At 40.3% G+C, this 19502-nt stretch overlaps 1 long non-coding RNA gene across 4 annotated transcripts in view; it reads right to left on the bottom strand.

Annotated features, from left to right (window-relative positions):
* Positions 1-19502, bottom strand: part of LOC106504490 (uncharacterized) — a 754869-nt gene that overhangs the window by 553134 nt on the left and 182233 nt on the right. For all 4 annotated transcript variants that reach the window (XR_014810930.1, XR_014810927.1, XR_014810928.1 and 1 more), the window contains one exon: positions 19165-19308. This is a non-coding gene — a long non-coding RNA (uncharacterized LOC106504490). The remainder of the gene's footprint in view (positions 1-19164; positions 19309-19502) is intronic.

Raw genomic sequence — 19502 nt, 5'->3', positions numbered from 1 at the left:
TTTGTTATTTGAATTACAAAGGATCATCTCCCCACTGGCATGAGGAGTGAGGTGGAAATTGAATGAGATGCTCAAGAAGTGGTCAGGACCCACTCCATCATGGGGTTCCCCAGCTGACAGCAGTGTGACACAAGTGCTCCTGTGTGCTGCAAAGACATGGGGAGATTCTTTGAGCACAGAAAAGTGAGGAGGAATTATAACTCCACTAAATCACCTCGTGAGCCCCGGTTCAATTATATATCAATGATTTGAGAAAGAGATTATAGCAAATTTTTTCAGGGTTGCCATTTCCATTGTGGATAAACTCCCCCTGCCCCACAAACCAGAAGAGAAGACAATTCACCTTTAAGTTTGGTCTACAAGATTAGTTGGTCTGAAAGAAATAAGGTGTCAATTTTATCTTGATTCATCACAGCTCTTTAATCAAAGTCAATGCATCACCTCCCCTGATTACCCTTCTATCAAATGCTGACCTGGAAATCTGACACCTAGCTTCCCTGTGCAGGCTGGCTAATTAAGAACTTGGTTGTTCCACCTACAGCCTTGGAGAAAAGGGGATGGCAGAGCTGCCCCAAAGAGGTGGCCTCTTTATGGAGAAGGGTCCTGGAAAGAGGTCAGTGGTAATTACCAAGCAGCAGAACAGTCCATGTACGTGCTGGACATTATTGGTCCATAAAATGTCTGGAGATTTATAGGAGAAAACAGAAGCTGTGTGTGTTGAATGTCAAACTGAACTAAATTAGCCCAGTGTGGTGTGCTGGAGAACAGTGAGCCCTGTTGGGACCATGGGAGGAGCCCTTAACAAGAGCTTGGGCCTAAGGAGAGGGGTACGCATCCCCAGATCCCCACCCACTGGCTATGTGACTTGTTCAGATGGCTGTGGGTTGCCTCCTGTGCTAGCTGAACTTCACAAATTCAACTGCAGTAATCTGGGAAAGGGAAAGAGAATTTAAAGATGAGAGGGAATCCTACCCACTGTTTCACTCAGTAAGTAATTACCCCAGAGAAAGAGGGAAAACAGACCATGGGATCTATGCCATCCTCAGCTCAGATCTCCATCTCCTCTTTCCATCTAGGAAATTCCTGTAATGAAATTCTTCATTTTTTTTTTCATATAGCACCCCCTGCTAATTGCAAGTCCACTGCTTTATCTTATGTTTAGTTGAAGAAACAGTACTTTAATCCAAGGCAGAATAAAGGATGAGTTGTGTCGGGTTTACGGACAGTCTAATATATTGGTCCCCAACATAGCATTTCCTGCAGGAATGTCAGGATAACACAAGCACATGGAGTTTTTCACTTCCCACGCTAACTTTGAGACCCAGCACCATACAAGCTGCTTCTCCGCTACACTCAGTTTTCCCTCCATAAAATATAGAAATAGTGGAAGTACTTCTCTGTTGGGGGGACTAAATAAAAAGACCTGAACAGTGCCTGGAAAACACTAAGTGCCCTTCACTTCCTTTTCATGGGGAGTTGGAAGACCTGGATACAGATGAAGGCTGTGTCACAGGGTTACCAACTCCTACTTCTTGGACCATGTTTTCTGGTTGCATATGACAGGCCTGAAGGTCCCTTCCAGCCTTGTCCATGCTTAACCTGTGGTTTGTTACCTATGACACCATTTTTCAGACTAAATACATATGATTCTTTGTTGAAGTGGAGATATAAACAATGTTTATATCAGACTTAACTTTGCACATCTTCAATGAATGTACCACCCCCATTGTAGATGACACTTATAGAGCAAGCATTGGTTGAAAGTTTATTTTGTAGCACGCTTAGGACCTTCTTTCAACCCTCACACCACCCCTTAAATGAAGTACTGGTTTATCTCCAATTCTATGGATGAGGAAAGAGAGGCAGGGAACCTCTAAGAAATGTGCCCCCTAGGCCCCTCAGCTTAGGCAGTGGTGGACCTGGAGTTAAACCTGCTCTTTTAACCACTGTGCAATAAAAATTTTGTCTTAATTAAAGAATTTAATGAACTCCTCTTTCCATTTTCTTAGTCATAGGCCAAGAAGGGTCATATGCTTTTGTCCTCCCTGTACAATTAAGAATGAATTGAAAAGATTTCTGGTTTCATATGCAGTCTGAACACACTCATTTATATTCACGTCCTCACAAACCCCACTGAAAGTATAGTATCTAGGAGTTCCTGCTGTGTTAAGAATTAATACAGCAGGTTAAGAAACTGACGGCAGTGGCTCAGGTAGCTATGAGGGTGCAGGTTGGATCCCCAGCCCAGCACAGTAGGTTAAAGGATCCAGCGTTGCTGCAGCTGCGACCTATAAATCACAGGGCGCTGGATTCAATCCCTGGCCTGGGAACTTCCATATGCCATGGGGTGTGACTATAAAATTAAAATAAAAAAAAGAAAGTGTAGTATTGATGTATGTATGAAAGGAAATAAGTCCAGAACTATGTTAAGAAACAAAAGGTGGAATGGTATAGCAATCAGCAAAACATAAACTGTAAAAAGGATTCCAAATTAGGTTTGTTAAATTAGATATTGATTAAAAAAAAAAAAAAGCACACAGTGGACAATGCCAACTGCTATAATAAGCAAAAGAGTCATCTGGAGGAGAGATTAGAACCAGTTTCCCTGAGACGGCAAAACTCAGGGAGCAAGAGAAAAAAGGGGCCATGGGAGAAAGGGATTGGGGGATTGGAGCCCTCCTTCAAACACTGTGATTTTCCTGCTCAATTTCTAGGCCACTGAAAGCAACAATCACTACCTCCCAGTTGAAATCTAGGGACTGCTTTAATGATAAATGCTTGGCCAGGAGAGAATGAGGGCTCCTTAGGTGGGTGTTGTGTCTCCACTGTAAAGCCCCCCATGTTGCAGCATAGAGTGTGCATGGAGGAAGAGCAGGTGTTGGCCTGCCTGCTGACCTCCCTGCTCCCAGCTCACAGACCCCCAGGCTGTAGTCCCAGTGGCCTGTGTATGGAAAGAGAAGGGATCAAGATCCCAGGAAAACCAAGCCAGCTGACTACACTTACCAACATATGTTTCCATTCACAAATTTGAATAGGCAGCCAGGAATTAGTGTATATTTGAACAAAACAGGTATCGCGAAAGATGAAAACCAAGATGAGCAAATATAACTTTCAACCCCCAGGAAAGAAGTTATCAGGAAATAGAAGAGAGTTGTCGGTAGCCCAGGAAAAAAAGTCCTAACTTTTTAAATCCATAAAACAAAAGCAGGAACATTCAGGGATTTTGTGAGTTTTTGGAAATTAGAAATATAATGGATTTTGAGAGTTTTTGGAAATTAAAAAGGATTGAAATCAAAGAAATCTCTATAACATTGCTCAAAAAGAAAAAGGAAAATATAAGAGAGAAAATAGCCAACATGAAGATCAATCCATGAAGTTCAATAGACAAAAAAATTTTTTTAATGGAGAGGAGAAAATAATCAAAACAACTGAAAATTACCAAGAAAATATGAACCTTATGATTGAAAGATTCCACTGAATGCTAAGCAGGATAAATTAAAAAATGTAAAGAAATCTCAGAATGCCAGGATAAAGAAATCATCTTAAAAGCTATTAGAGAGATTTGAAGAACTAGTTTATTTACAAAGGAACAAGAATCAGATTGGCATCAGACTTGTCATCAGAAAAATTAACTACTAGGAGATAACAGAGAGTTGTCTTAAGAGTTATAAAAGGAAATTATTTTGACCTCAGATTCAATATCATCCAAACTATCAGTCAGGAATGGGTAAAATGTATACTTTTTTAGACACAGCAAAAAAATTTTAAAACTTTAAATATTGTTTGAAAACATACTCCAGGAAAATGAGGACACAAACAAAAACAGAATGAAAGAAAACATAGGATCTTAAAATTAGAGGAACTAACTTGGATGAAAAATAAAATGAACCCCTGGCATCCATGCTGTGTAAAAAGCTTGACTGATCCAAAGACAGAGGAGGTCATACTGTGCTTGGAAAAATTTAAGAAAATTAAAGTGATTCTATTCAACAATATGACTCAGTAGCTGAAAGTTAGTAGAAATGTGGTAGAAAGCATGTATGTTTTCTCAGCAAGAAAAAAAAAAAAAAGAATTAGAAACTCCAGTAAACTAAAAATGATACATGCAAAGACGTGCTCAAATACAAATTATTTTGCAAGTAGTCATGATAGATAAGCATAAGTCCTGTCCAGTGATTAATACAAAAAATCACTACCTAGAGACACAAGTTGAAGTGCAATTCTGTTGGCTTTTTTGTCTGTTCACCAATTGTTGCAGTCACACTGAGGTCCTGGAAGGCAATGAACAATACGGTATTTTGTTCCCAGATAAAAGGTGAAAGAAGCTCAGACCACCACAAAACTGAGGTCCATTGTGGTCAAGTTTAGCAGAAGTTCCTGATAACATCAAGAATGTCAGCTAATTATTATGCCTAAGGTTTCTTCTGAGTTTAAAATGTGCATAAGTTGAGGTTTGAAGTTTTTAAAGCGCTAGAGAGCTCATTTCTTATTTCCCATAAATTTTGTTAGGCAACAGTTGTGATTCTAGCTAATTATTTTCATTCTAATGCTGCAAGTTGTATTTAGCCAAAATTATTTTTTAAATTATTACATTGATAAAATATTATTTTGAAAGGGTTTATATAATGCAGAAAGATGGAGCTTCTGAACCCTGGGAAAAGCAATCCTTAGCCTCACAGCCAATAAAACTATCAACTACACTTGTAAAATGGCAACAGGTGTGTGTGGACTTGACGGGCAAAAACTGAGTAAGTGCAAGATGGATGCATTGCTGTCTTCAAGTTTCATTTCCCTGGCAGCTTTTTATTTTTCTCTTTTTCTTGTAGGAGTGGGTATCTGAACCTCTGCTCTGTGCCTGGCTGGATTTCCAGTCTATGACCTCTTCCTGCTCCCACTCCTGCCCTCTCTCTAGGCATATCTTCATTTCACCATCATTTTCCTTCTTCCCCTATGTTCTCACCTCTCCCCCTGAACAGTCAAAAGTATGGAATTAAGAGTTATATTTTCAACTCTTTATTCTTCGGATAGCTTAATGGTCACAAGTATGACGTTTAATTTTATTCTCAAAAATAGATAAATAAGTAACTAAAGCCAGCCTCAAGGCTGAGTGGTCTACTTTATATATATGTATATATAATATATATTTTAAATTTAGAATAACTTTAGATTTATACCAACATTGCAAAGTGTACAGAGTTCCTATAAACCCATATACAGTTTCTCCTATTGCTAACAACTTCCATTAGTATGGCACATTTGCCACAATTCATGAACTAATATTGATACATGGTAAATCAAAATTCATATTTTATTCCAGTTTCCTTAGTTTTTACCTAATGTCCATTTTCTGTTCCAGGATCTCACACATGATACTGCATTGCCTTTAGCCATCATGTCTCTTTAGGTTTCTTTTAACTATGATCATTTATCAGACTCTTCTTGTTTTTGATGACTCTGATGGTTCTGAGAAATACTGGCCAGGTATTTTGTTAAAATGCCCTTGAGTTGTGATTTGTCTTCTGTTTTCCTCATTATTGGATTAACAGTCATGTATTTTGGGAGGAAGACCACAGAGGTAAATTGCCATTCTCATCATCACGTACTATCAACATGACTTATTCAGGTTTGCATTGACCTTGATGTTGACCTTGAGGTAGTGTTGGTCAGGATTCTACACTGTAAAGTTATTTTACCCCCTTTTCATGCTGTGCTCTTTGGAGGAAAGCCACTCTGTGAAGTTTGAGATGTCTTTTAAGTAAGCTTTTGGTTGACTTGATTTTTCCTGTCAATCAGTAGAAAATCAATACAAACTTCCCCATAAAGGATTAAATAACACAGTGGTCAAATTAGGTCTTAGAGTCATATAAAGACACCCCACAATTGTACATTGTGGGAAATGTGGGACAACCAGAGGAAAAGTACACTCAAGAGAAAAGTAACATTAACTTAACCCCAATCACCAACGATAAGTATTCATTAATCCCCTGAGTCAACCTGTAGGTTTTCCACCTCCCAAACATCCTCAGATGACAATCCAAGTCTGAAGAGTCTGGTACCTTCGCTGAAGAGCTGCTGCTTTGGTCCCTGGAGGAGTTTGAGCCACATGGTCTCTATTCTGTAACAGTTCTCACCTTCTGGGGCAGGACAGGTCAGTCCTAGGCATGAAGAACTCAATGAGACCTTCTAGCTTCGCCATTCACATGGCTTGAGGTAAGCACCTTGATTTACTGGAGAGCAATAAATCAGTGTGTTTATATCACAAAATTATTGTAAGCCTCAATTTAAATAGTATAATTTCACAATAGTATAATATTCACAAACATGAATATCCATGTTAAAGGTAAAGCACCAAAGCAGAGCTAACCAGGAAGGTATTACAGATCCTTAACCCACTTATCGAAGCCAAGTATTGAACCTGCATCCTCCCAGAGACAATATTGGGTCCTTAACCCACTGAGCCACAACAGTACTCTGAGTTTGTATCTTCTGGGATTTTGTTGTTGTTGTTGTTTAAAGTGGCAATTCAGAGTGACTCTCCAGATTCACTGTCCAAGTAACCAGTGAAGTTGTAAAACTTTGTATTCATTCAACAAAGCATGATTTCTAAAGGAAAGCACTCTTTAAATCAACTTATGTTATTTTAAAAGTTAGAAAGTTATTTGCCCCTTCCTCTGAAGCACTTCCTTGACCCCAGTGTAGTTTCTGCTTACCCACTGTTCTTGAATGCCTTTAGCCATTCTTCAAATAGCCATTGCTTTGTTAGATCATCATAACTCACAGGGAATAGCCAGATGTCCTCTGAGCTATTTGTCCGAAATGATGGTAATATTTTAGGAAAGGCATCGACAAGCAACACATTTCTGAATTCCGTTTAGCATATTGAGCTTAAGCAGTGAGAATTGGGGATCTGCCCTCCAAGGTTACCCAAGGGGAAGAGAGAAGAGTGACTATATGTTGAGGACTCACTAAGTGTTAGAGACCTTGACAGGCACCTTGTAGATGTCATCCATTCATTCTCTCCAAAAGGCCAGGGTGTATACAATGGCATTCAAACACAGTGCTCAGATACCTGAAGTCATAGGCAATCCCACGTGATAAATGCTGAGATATGGGAAAATACAGACCATTTTTGTCAGTGAACTCTGGAGAGAAACAGACAGGAAGAATAACTTGGAATAAAAGACAGGGAGAAAGATGTACTCCAGGCAACAAATTGGAAGTAAATATAAAAATAAAAATCCATCCATTTTTAAATAAATGTCTGATATGATTGAACAGTTTATAAATATTCATCCATGCCCCTGGACTTCTAAGACTTTCTATAGCTGCTTCTGCTCAAATATGGGTATATTAGTATGGGTATATTTTTAGATTGTGCTTATACTACTTTTTTTTAACCATCTACACTTAGCAAAGCACTTTTAATATATTTTCATATTCAATCCCACATTAGAATCAAGAGGAAGGGAATAAGCCTTTGCTTTCAATTACATGCCAATTATAAAGGAGCTTTATAGAAATTATTTCATTTCATTGAATTGTCCATTCAAATTTAAATAAAAGCAGTATTTCTATTTTATAAGAGGGGAAACAAAGGCTTAGCAAGGTGAGCTGCATAGTCAGGGTTACACAGCCAGAGGACAGGATGAGACCAAGCTCCAAATACTCAGGCTCAAAGAGATTTTAACTCTCCAATGGCTGCTCCACAATGCAATGGTATCCTGGAGCTTCAGTGAGGCCTGCTCACCAGGGATGCTTCAGCAGAGCCTGAGCCCCGAGAGGCAATCAATGAATTGCAGAAAAGCTCTCTCCCTTAGGAAGAAAGTCTGGAGGATACTGCCTCTCAGATCCTTTCCAACTTCCCAGTTTGTTAGATTGCTGAATTCAGGGGTCATTAGGGCTCTTCACATATATTTCAGTTATTTCCTTCTCCTGGAATGTAGGTGTGCCCTATGCCTTGTTTTGGCCAATGAAATGTAAACAGATGCAACGTGCATCTCTTAAAGCAAAGCAAAGCTTAAGAGTGAGGCACAACCCACCTTGCTCCATCTCCATCACTTCAGTGTGTCTGTCTCTCAAGGCAAGTGATGGGATCTCCTTTAGCTGAACAATTTCAATGAGCAGAGCCCCCTACTGACCTGCAGTGGGACTGCACTATAAGCAGGAATCAAACTGGTTTTAAATAACTGAGATTGGAGAGTTTTGTTATCTCCATGTAACCCAGCTGATCCTGACTGATGTGGTGGCATTTTAGATCTTAACTCTTCAGAGACAACCTCTAGAACTGACTTCCTACATGACTGAATGGAGGAGGTGGGGCAGACCTAGCAGAGAAATTCTGCAGGGACAAGCAAGTGACCTGGACCAAAGGAAAGTCCCTCTGAGTTAAGAGCATGAGAAGTGAGAAGAAATGCAGCAGAAGAGGGGTATTTCCATTCAGGGAGTAGAGTTCTCCCTGGCAATCACTTGGGCACACAATCCAGTAATTTACCACTTGTGCATTCTTTTGTCTCCCAAGAGGAAAGCAGAGGGCTTTCTTTCTAGAAAAAATATTGACCTTTTCTATCATACAGACAGACTAGCAGCAATTTAACAATGATTCCTGCAGTTCATCCCCCAGGACATCAGCTGTGCAAGGGAGAATATTGATTTTTGTATTTTTTAAAAATAAACTTACTAAAATAAGCACAGTGTATATGGTGTTTTTTAATGTAGAAGAAGGTTGAATTTAAAAAAAAATAAACAATGAATTACAGCATCAGGATGATATGAAAGGGATGTTTGAGCTTTCAGAGAGCAAATCCACCAAGAATAATATCCCACCACTTTACCTGTGCATCTTGGGACAACCAATGCTTTAAATATGGATACAGTTCAGTCTATTTTAATGAACTTGACATCTGCATCTCAGGACAGTTTCAGCAGAACTTAAGCTTTTTTTTTTTTTCAGGACCGCACTTGCAGCATATGGAGGTTCTCAGCCTAGGGGTCTAATTGGTGCTACAGTTGCTGGTCTATGCCACAGCCACAGCCACATCAGATCCGAACCACATCTGCAACCTACACCACAGCTCATGGAAACACTGGATCCTTAACCCACTGAATGAGGCTAGGGATCGAACCCGTAACCTCATGGTTCCTAGTCAGATTCATTTCTGCTGCGCCTTGATGGGAACTCCAGAAATAAGCTTTACTGGGAAAAAAGGTTGTCTGGAGTTTTGGAGAGACCTAATTGCTCTTCCCCAGAGTCCAGCCCAGCAGCCCAGCTTCAGCCATGGGCACTCACTAAGCACAGCCATCTCTGGGCACAGCAGAACAAGACATCCTGGTGGCACAGGAAGAGTTCAAGTGAAAAGTTCCATTCAGATGACACAGCTTACAACTCAGGCTTCTAAGTGAGACTGGCCCCAGCTCCCATAACCCATGCAGACAACTTCCAGTGAAAAATGGGCTCCAAAACAGCAGAAGTTCATTTCTGATGTTACTCCTTTCTTATACCTCAACAGATTTTATTCTGCATTACTCCAGAAAAAAAAAAAAAAAAAAAAGTTGTACCACTTGATAGGCCACAGTAACATTAATTGGAATCTTTTAGACTGTTTAAGTGGTTACTCACCTTTAATATCTGTTCTCCAGAAAATGCATGCAAGCTTTGTGCAAGAGCACCTTTATATAATCACAGGCCCTTCTTAAGCGTTTGGCTGATTACTGACAATGCAAATGAGGAACGTTTGGCCACCCCTATTTTGAGGACCATCTTCCACCACAGTTAATGTCAACTTGAGGTACTAAATGAGGTCTGTGGGGCTTATTGTTAATACATCATTCCTCTCACCAGGCTAGAAATACTGCATATAATGTATATGAAAATATTTGCTCAATTACACTGTTGCAGAATTCTTTTTATTTTTTTTTTTGGTTTTTTGTTTGTGTGTTTTTTTTTAATTTTTTTAATTTTTTTTTCTGCTGTACAGCATGGGGACCAAGTTACACATACATGTATACATACTTTTTCCTCCCACTGTTGTGTTGCGATGTAAGTATCTAGACATAGTTCTCAATGCTACACAGTAGGATCTCATTGTAAATCCATTCCAAGAGCAATACTTTGCATCCGTTAACCCCAAGCTCTGGATCCCTCCCACTCCCTCCATCCTCCCCGCCTCACCGCAGGCAGCCACAAGTCTCTTCTCCAAGTCTATGATTTTCTTTTCTATGGGAAGGTTCATTTGTGCTGTATATTAGATTCCAGTTATAAGTGATATCATATGTATTTATCTTTCTCTTTCTGACTTATTTCACTCAGTATGAGAGTCTCTAGTTCCATCCATGTTGCTGCAAATGGCATTATTTCGTTCTTTTTTATGGCTTAGTAGTACTGTTGCAGAATTCTTTATTCCCATGTGAAAATCAAAAAATTGTCCATTACAAGGATTAGGATAGATGGAAATGTTGGGGACAGAGCAAGTGGGACAGCTACCCCAAAGCTGAACAAGTGCTTCACTACAGCGAAATAGATTTTTGTCATTCCCCAAAGCTTTTCCTTAAAATTCCACCTTGACTGAGTTTTTAGGCCCTGACTAGATAGAGGCTTTTCAGCTCCCCTTTTGAGAAGCTGATTAAGTCCATACACCGACCACTTTACAGTCCAGGGCCGCTGTGCAACAGTCTCCCTGGGGTGGCGCAGGGCCAGGTACCAGATAACTAGCAACAGCCTCTATACCCCAGAGCCCACAAAAAATATTCCAGTTAGCTAATCTATATGAACAAGAAACCAAGCTAACACCACCACACCGGTCATACAAGACCTGCCCCAACAACTCTGCTTGCTTTTATCCCGTCCCCTGGTACAAACCCCCACATGGCCCTGCCTGACAGCCTTCTCTCACCCTAAGGTATACGCAACAAAGTGCTGTGTCTTTCACCTATGTGAGCATGAGTGTGTTTCATCAGACCATCAAAATAACTTTTAAACCTTATAAAATACCATGGAGAACTGAATAGATCCTTTTCTTCATACAAAAAGCTCAAATACATAGGCTTGTTCCAGCCCCACAGTCATTTGGACTAACCTGACCAATTAGAAGCATTGAAATCGCTTGCTGGGAGCAGCCAAGACCATGAAGTAAACACCACCATTGACCATCATTCAAACACTTCTCATCAGTGGCCTCAATTCCTGGTCTCGGGAAATGTAGACACTGTTTATTTCTACTGCCCTTATTAGGTCTATTTCCACTCACCTCATTGACTCAGTATGTAGCAGAGTTCCCGTTATACAGCATTTGTTCAATCAATGCATGTTGAATGCATGAGATCCAAGACCAAAAATGCATGGGAAAATCTAGCCCATTCATTCAGAAACTCAACACATATATAATGACTGGCTATGTTCCAATCACGTGGGTTTCCAAAATGACAACATAGTCCATGTCCATATCTAAGGAGCTACTAGCAATTTGCCAGCATTAATTAGTTTTCACTCATGGGTCATGACATTTAAAGATTTAGTTCAACTCTTATTTGAGTTCAAGTCTCATCTCCTGATTAAAACATTAAAACATTCTCAGAGACTTCCCCTTCTCTTATCTCCAAGCAGCCATCATACCGTATATCTGTTTGCTGATGCTGAGTTCCCTGAGTTCTCTAATGTATCTTCTTATCTCCAATGCTAAGCATACTGTTGCCCAGGACTTAGCAGGGGCTCAGCAGGTACTGGTCAAATGAATGAATAGTAAATAAATGAATATATTTCCTACCAAGTGCTTTGCATTATGTAGAAGCTGAGAAAGGTAACCGAGAGGAGAGTTGACTAAAACAATAGTTCTCAAACCTGAATAGGCATCAAAAATCCCTGGAGGGTTTGTAAAGACACAGAGTCCTGGGCTCCAGACCTATTCTCAATTGTGTAAGTCTGGGAAGAGGTCCGAGGATGTTCATTTCTAATGAGTCCCCAGGTGAGACTGATGCTGCAGATCTAGGGACCACACCATGAGAACTTTTGGTCTGAAGGAGAAATTTAATGTAACTCCCCTGATGTCAGGGAGCTTACTGTGAACACATGCTTACAGGGAGGAAGCAGGAGAATAATGATGAGATTGTGGAATAACAAGATTACTAAAAACATTCCACAGACAGCAGGGTGGAAAGGGTGTATCAAGGCTGACTTCATTAACTTATTTCAAAGAGAAGGAAACAAACAAATCCTAAAAAGGGTGAATGATTTGTCAGAGGTCAACTCACAAGAGAAATGCTTGCATGTGAGCACGGAATGGCATGTTCCAAATTGTCCGTTTCTTTATTCTTGATCCCAAACTGGATACATTTACATCAACAGTAAAATGAACAAATATATTAGGGAATATAGTCATACAAAGGAATGCTACATCACAATTTTTAAAATATAACTACAGCTGTGTGCAACAATATTGATGAATCTCACAAATGCTGAATGAGAGAAGGTAGACGCAAAAGAGCACATTGTATTTAATTCTATTTAGACGAAATTCAAAGAAAGATGAAACAATTATATCTTAGCAAAAAAATGAATCTACCTTGGAGGTCAGAACAGTTACTTTCGAGAACAAGGAAGGAAAGTAATTTGGGGGGACCCCAAGGGAATTTCTGGGGCTGTTGTTGATAACCTACTTCTTGACCTGGGGGCGGGGTTCCAAAAGTATGCTCTCTTTGAAACGCTCACATTTTTCTGCATGCATATTATACTTCAAAACCCAGGGTTTTTTAAGTGGCTGAAAGGAAGAAAATAGAAATGGAGCTGAATCAGTGAATCAAGTCCCTGTCCTGGGAGCTGGCCCAGAATCCCCTTCCAGTACAGGCAGGTGGTGAGCTCTCCAAGGGGCCAGAAAGAAACAGGGTCATTCCAGATGCTTATTCCAGGCCAATTCCACAGGCCCAACCAGTGAAATGGTGAGATAACCTTGAAAGTACGATACCTAAATTAATCCTTGACATGAGAATTGCAGAGCTGAAACATACTTGGGAGATCATTAAAGGTCATTAGAAGGTCTTAGAGCAAATAAAGTCTTCCACATAAACTAGCTCAGTATTTATCTCAGCTGGGAGGTAGGGCTGGGGGAGCTCTTGCTTGGCTGAACCCCACCACCACCACTGCAATCAAAATATTTTCTCATTGGCTCCTATAACTTTTGAGGAGGAATTAGGTCTAAACCCCCAAGATAACATTTTCTTTTTCCTAAACCCCTTTGTTGGGAGGTGTTTTCACAAACTGTGAAAGCTTCTGAGTGATCTGGAAGTATTGATCCCAGATCCTTTCTTGGGAGATTACACTGTGTTTGTCCGAAACATTTCTGTAAGCCAAGCGGCTAACCAGCTCTGCAGACATTGTACACATCTGGTTGGTTCGGAAATACAGCCTCCTAACTGATCTATTACAGTAAATGGTCTAGACAGCTCAACTGGAACTCTTCGCCTTTTTATACTTCATAAACTTGTATCTAAGTGCAGGTGAAGGCAGCCGTAAATATAAAAACCACCAGAGCGGAATGGCCTTTGATTCTTTGTTTATCACAGGCTAATTAAAACACAAGCTGAACATAACTCAGTTCTTTAATGGAGGTTACCAGATGTGTTATTACTTCACCCTCCTCAGTATGAAGTCCTTGTATAATAACTATAATTTTTTATTTAGTATGGCAGCCCTGCTATAGTTAAGGGTGTGTCTTTCTTTTGATTACAAGGTCCACATTTGAAGGAGGGGGAAGAGGATGGTTAACTGCTGAGAACATGTTCTCTGGGCATTGAAACTATGATTAATATAAGCCTTGTCCAGGAGTGAATTCCTGGGTGCCCTGCATACTATAGTTACGCACTATGCCAAAGACACATTTTCACTGGAAGTATAATTACTGACTTTTAAAAGTCACCTTTCATCCCAACAAACCCAGTTCTCTCTGAAGTGTTAGAGAGCCATTACAAATTACAGTTAGAGTAATAGCCTCGGCCATTCAGCCAACACTTAAGAAACACTTCAGCTGCCTGGAGCAGGAAAGGTCAAACTTGCAGGGCCACCCCTCCTTAGTTGGGAAATCATGTGGATCTTTTTCCAGCAGGGTGGCCCTGCTGAATGACCCAGGAACTCCGAGCATCTGGAATTGGCCACACATTCCTAGGTAGATGGCCCAGCAAGCACCACAAACCCTTGGGCATCCAAGATACACAACTGCACAATGTTATTGGTGGAGTTGGAAGGAGCATAACAATGAAATACCAACAACCAGCTATAAGACATTAGCTCTCAAATACCACCTCCCAACTCAGAATCCTTACAAGACTCACCTGAAGCCTAGATAGACTCACCTCCAACGGATGTCTACTTGGATGTTCTCCAGGCACTTTAAATACAGTATTTCCAAAACAGAATTTCTTGTGTTCTCTGCAAAACCAAGCTTAGGTCCTATAGCTCAGAAATCACACCACCCATCACTTATTTGACAAATCTTCAAACCTGGGCTTCACCTTCAGCTCTCCCTCTTCTCCAAAATCAGTGCACACCCAAGATTTGCTGATGCTCCCTGTGACCTTCTGACCCACACTTCTGCCATGATCCTCCTTCTAGTTCAGATTATCGTAGCATCTTAGTCCCTAAAACAAGGTTTCTCAACCAGAGACAATTTCACATCCCTCCTCCACACACACACACACACACACACACACACACACACACTCACACGCTCACACACACACATGCACACACACCCCAGGAGACATTTAACAATGTCTGGAGATATTTTTGATTGTCATAGTTGGAGGCTGGTATGATGCTACTGGCATCTGGTGGGTAGAGGCTAGGATGCTGCTAAATATCCAGTAATGCAAAGAACAGTCGCTACAGCAAGGAGTAACAAGTCCAAAATATCAGTAGTACTGAGATTGAGAAACCCTGCCCTAAAACATCTCACTGCCAAAGTGCCAGGGTGAACTCCACAACCACAAATCTTAACACATGACACTCCTGTTCGAACCTTTCAAATATGATCTAGAGCAAAGTCCCCAAGGCCCTTCACACTCTGTCCCCAGCCTGCCTTCTGATCTCACAGTAATTGCTCTCAACGGCCTTCCCTGCAGGCTCCATGCTTCAAATGTCCACATCCAGATTCTTTTAGTTCCTAGAACTTCTGGGTCTCTGGACAAAATTTTCTGCCTCTATCCATCAAGGAGTTAAACTGTACTAAGGGAACTCTTACTCAGCCTTCATATTTCTGCCTAACCCGATCTCCTATTCAGGGTGTGGCCTCTGCACTCCCAGGTCATTTGTGTTTTTACCATCCTTCACCTTATGTATGCTCCCTCTGGGCAAGGACCTTGTCTGTCTGTCTGCTCTCTCCCCCGTCTGCCTTACAATAGGGCACTCAATACCTGTTCATAAAAATAATGAACAAACAGCATAATAATACAGTAAAGCTAGTCTCTGGGGATATTTAGATTTGAGCAACCCAGTCAAACAAAAACTTGTGTCTTAGCATATATAATTTTCTATACTTTGGCTCATTCATTAAATCTGTGTCTCAGACACTCAGGATTTTTTTTTTTTGCTATTTCTTGGGCCGCTCCCGCGGCATATGGAGGTTCCCAGGCTAGGGGTCCAATCGGAGCTGCAGCCACCGGCCTACACCAGAGCCACAGCAACGCAGGATCCAAGCCGCGTCTGCAACCTACACCACAGCTCATGGCAACGCCGGATCGTCAACCCACTGAGCAAGGGCAGGGACCGAACCCGCAACCTCATGGTTCCTAGTCGGATTCGTTAACCACTGTGCCACCACGGGAACTCCGACACTCAGGATTTTAAAGTCATCTACTTTAGCTTCTCATTGTATGCCCATGTCCCCTCCACACAAATGCATGCACATACACAAATGCAAACATACACACACACACACACACACACACACACACGACCAAAGACAACCAGCCTTGACCTGGTCACGTATAGTAACAGCTGTCTGACTTCTCTTGAGACAGTTAGTTCCATATTAGAACCCAGTTATTTCTTCATACTAAGCCTTAATGCATCTCATCCATTGTTAGTTCCAGTGCCTCTGGGTCCCCATAGGACAAGCCAAACTCCTTCCCCTTTCACCTGACAGATAGACCATCAGCCTCTCCCCCATAGCCATAGTTCAGTGTTTATCTCTTTTTAAAATTGTCTTAATGTCTGAACCAATTCCACTTGGTCAAATTCTGTCTCAAGGTGTCTTTGGAACAGTGGGTTAGCATCACACAGAGAGATAGCATCCCAAATCACTGCCAAATCTTTGGAAAACAATATGACAGTATCCACCAAAATTTTAAATGCACTTTCCCTTTCATCCAATAATCTATATTTCCAGTAATTCATCCTCATATGTGATCAAAGGCACATGCACAATAATTTTTCCATCATAGCACTCTTTTCAAAGGCAGAAGATTGGGATCTTTAAGAAGATATTCATCTTTCGAGCACAGGTTCATAAACCATGGTCTGTCCACACAATAGGATGCTAGAAAGAATGAGGTGACCTTCCACATACTGAAGTGAGACATCCACAGGGTATGTCGTCACATGCAAAAAAACCAAGTGTAGAACCTTGCAAAATGTCATGCTCCCCATGGTAAGAAGAGTGAAGGAAGGGGGAAGAAAAAAGAGAAAGTGAGACAGCTGGTGTGTTCTAAGAAGAAGAAAGTACCCTACTTACATTACTGTTTAGTCTTTCTCCTTTTGCTCTAATTGGCAAGAACCTGGTAGACAAATGAGTAACATAAATGCTGCCTAACAAGGAAGAAGCACAATTTCAGAGAAAACTGCAACTTTCCTGGGCCTATAAGGAGTCACCATTCTTTTGTGTCATTTAATTGTGATGTAATTAGCTGAGTTTACACAGATAAACCCAATTGAAGAGTGGAGCGGGGGAGGTAAAATATAGGAGATACGAGGTTATTCAAATAATGGATAGTGCTTGTCTAGAAAAAGATTACTTCCTTGAATTAAAGTAGTGATTTCTCCATAAGCTGGCTTCCCAAAGTGCTGTGGCTACTTATTCACTAAAAGACAACCGCTAGCACACAGCAAGCCCAAACTTATTCTCAGTTGACTACTCTCTTATTTAGATGGTTCCAAAAAGCCACACTCTGCTAACCTTACCAGCTTCCTTTTGTAAGATTTTTAAGAATTAAGAGAATATTCTGTGCATTATTATTGTTGATGTGTATATAACATTGGCTAAAAATAAGTGTTCTGACATTAACTCACCCTTGAAAATGGGCCATTGCTTAAACTTTAAATAAATTAAAGAACTTTTATTTCTTAGTTAACAGGTAAATGAAACAGTGCTCAATATCACTCATCTTCAAGGAAATGCAAACAAAACCACAATAAGGTATCACCTCACACCGGTTAGAAAGGCTATCATTTAAGGGAACAAGAGATAACAAGTATGGGTGAGGATGTGGAGAAAAGGGAACACTTGTGCATTGTTGATGGGAATATCAATCAGTGCAGCCACTACGGAAAACAGCAAGGAGGTTCCTCAAAACACTAAAATTACAACTACCATAGGATCCAGTAATTCTCCTTCTGAGTATATAGCCAAAAGAAATGAAATCATGGTCTTGAAGAGATAGCTGCTCCCCCATGTTCGCTGCACCATTATTTACAATAGCCACAACCTAGAAACAATCTGAGTGTCCACTGATGGAAGAATAGATAAAGAAAATGTGAAAATGTGAGATATGTATGTGTGTATATATTGATCTTGAGGGCATTACATTTTCATGTAATAAATATATATATATGTATGTATTGACCTTGAGGGCACTAGGCTAAATGAAATGTCATACAGAGAAGCACGGAGAAGGACCAATACTGCCAATAATGTATAATCTCATTTATATGTAGAATCTAACAAAAGCAAACTCATATAAACAGAAAACAGACTGATGGTTGCCAGAGGCAGAGGGTGAAATTGAGAAAAATGGGTGAAGGTGGTTAAAAGGTACAAAAATTCAGAATAAAGAAAAAAGAAGAAAACGGGTCACTGCTTAAATTTTAAATGATTTTTTTTTTTTTTGGTCTTTTTAGGACCACACCCACAGCATATGAAAGTTCCAAGACTAGGGCTTGAACCAGAGCTGTGGCTGCTTGCCTGTGCCACAGCTCATGGCCACACTAGGATCCTTAACTCTCTGAGCAAGGTCAGGTATCAAACTTGCATCCTCCTGAATACTAGTCAGGATTGTTACCACTGAGCCATGATGGAAATTTCCTTAAACTTTAAATGAATTAATGTTCAAAGTTGGACCACCAGATGTCTTTGTACAGAGGAGAAGAAAATCATCTCAAATTCCAATCACTAGCAAAATTCCCCAGAGTTCCTTTATGAAGACATCTATTGCCAAACAAGTCACATCTACCAGCATCAAAGCTCACCAAAGACACTTCAAAGGGGTTTCAAATGAAGACAGTTTATGAAATGCATTGCTTTTATTGAATTTTTATCTGACTTGGACCTTTCTTTTGGAGAATTTGGAAGGACAAAAAGGCGAAGTGGTAAAAAGGACTTTTGCCAAGGAAAATCCTGAAATGGTATTTCTGCACTCTTCTTTCTCATTTTGTGTATTACTGCCATATACAAAAAAAAAAAAAAAAATTACCACCATTTGTTGAGGGGATGGTTCAACTGCACTTTCTACAATCTGAAACATCCTTGTTCTCTATCCTTTCTAGGCCTCAATTTCCTTGTCTATATGTAACCAATATTCCCACTTAAGTGGCTTGGGGTATAAAATGAAGAGATCCTTTTAATATTCAAATTAAATGAAAAACAATTACATGATGCCTACACAACATGTTAATAAAAAAACCAATGAGTCAGCAATGAAATCAAAGAGAAAAATCATAAAATACCTTAGACAAAGGACAATGAAAACACAACCACATAAATCTATGGGATGCAGCAAAAGCAGTCCTAAGAGGGAAGTTCATAGGGATACAGACCATCTTCGGAAAAAAAAAAAAGAAGAGAAAAATCTCAAGCAACCTACCTTGCCACCTAAAAGAATTAGAAAAACAAGAATAAATGAAACCTAAAGTTAGCAGAAGGAAGGAAATGATAAAAATCAGAGGAAATAAATCTCAAAAATACTTACATGTTCTCTGGGTTTCCAGGGTCAGTCCTAGCCACATTCTTTCAGAGGAGAGAGCTCTGATGATCAAGGAGTCACATTGTCTTTAGCCACTGCTGCTCTGGTCCACTCTGGAGGCTCTGTGATGACCTTCCAAGTGCTGTCACTCTGTGGATGAAATCAATGAATCAGAGAAAAGACACAGAGGACAACTTACCAAGCACCAATTCTCACTGGTGAGAGGTAGAACCAGGTGGAAGTGGACATCTCCCCCAAGGAGTAGGCTTGGTTCTAACTACTCTTGCATAGCTCTGGAATTATACTACTTTGTTGGTGGTTGATACTCATGATTGCACACACAC

The sequence above is a fragment of the Sus scrofa genome, chromosome 7, assembly GCF_054392235.1.
Source record: "Sus scrofa isolate SSC_HxYL_T2T_F1_AM1 chromosome 7, Sscrofa_HxYL_maternal_Yorkshire_Landrace_v2.0, whole genome shotgun sequence".
Lineage (NCBI taxonomy): Eukaryota > Metazoa > Chordata > Mammalia > Artiodactyla > Suidae > Sus > Sus scrofa.
The sequence above is the reverse complement of the archived record's forward strand: the minus strand, read 5'-3'. Positions and strand labels throughout refer to the sequence as shown.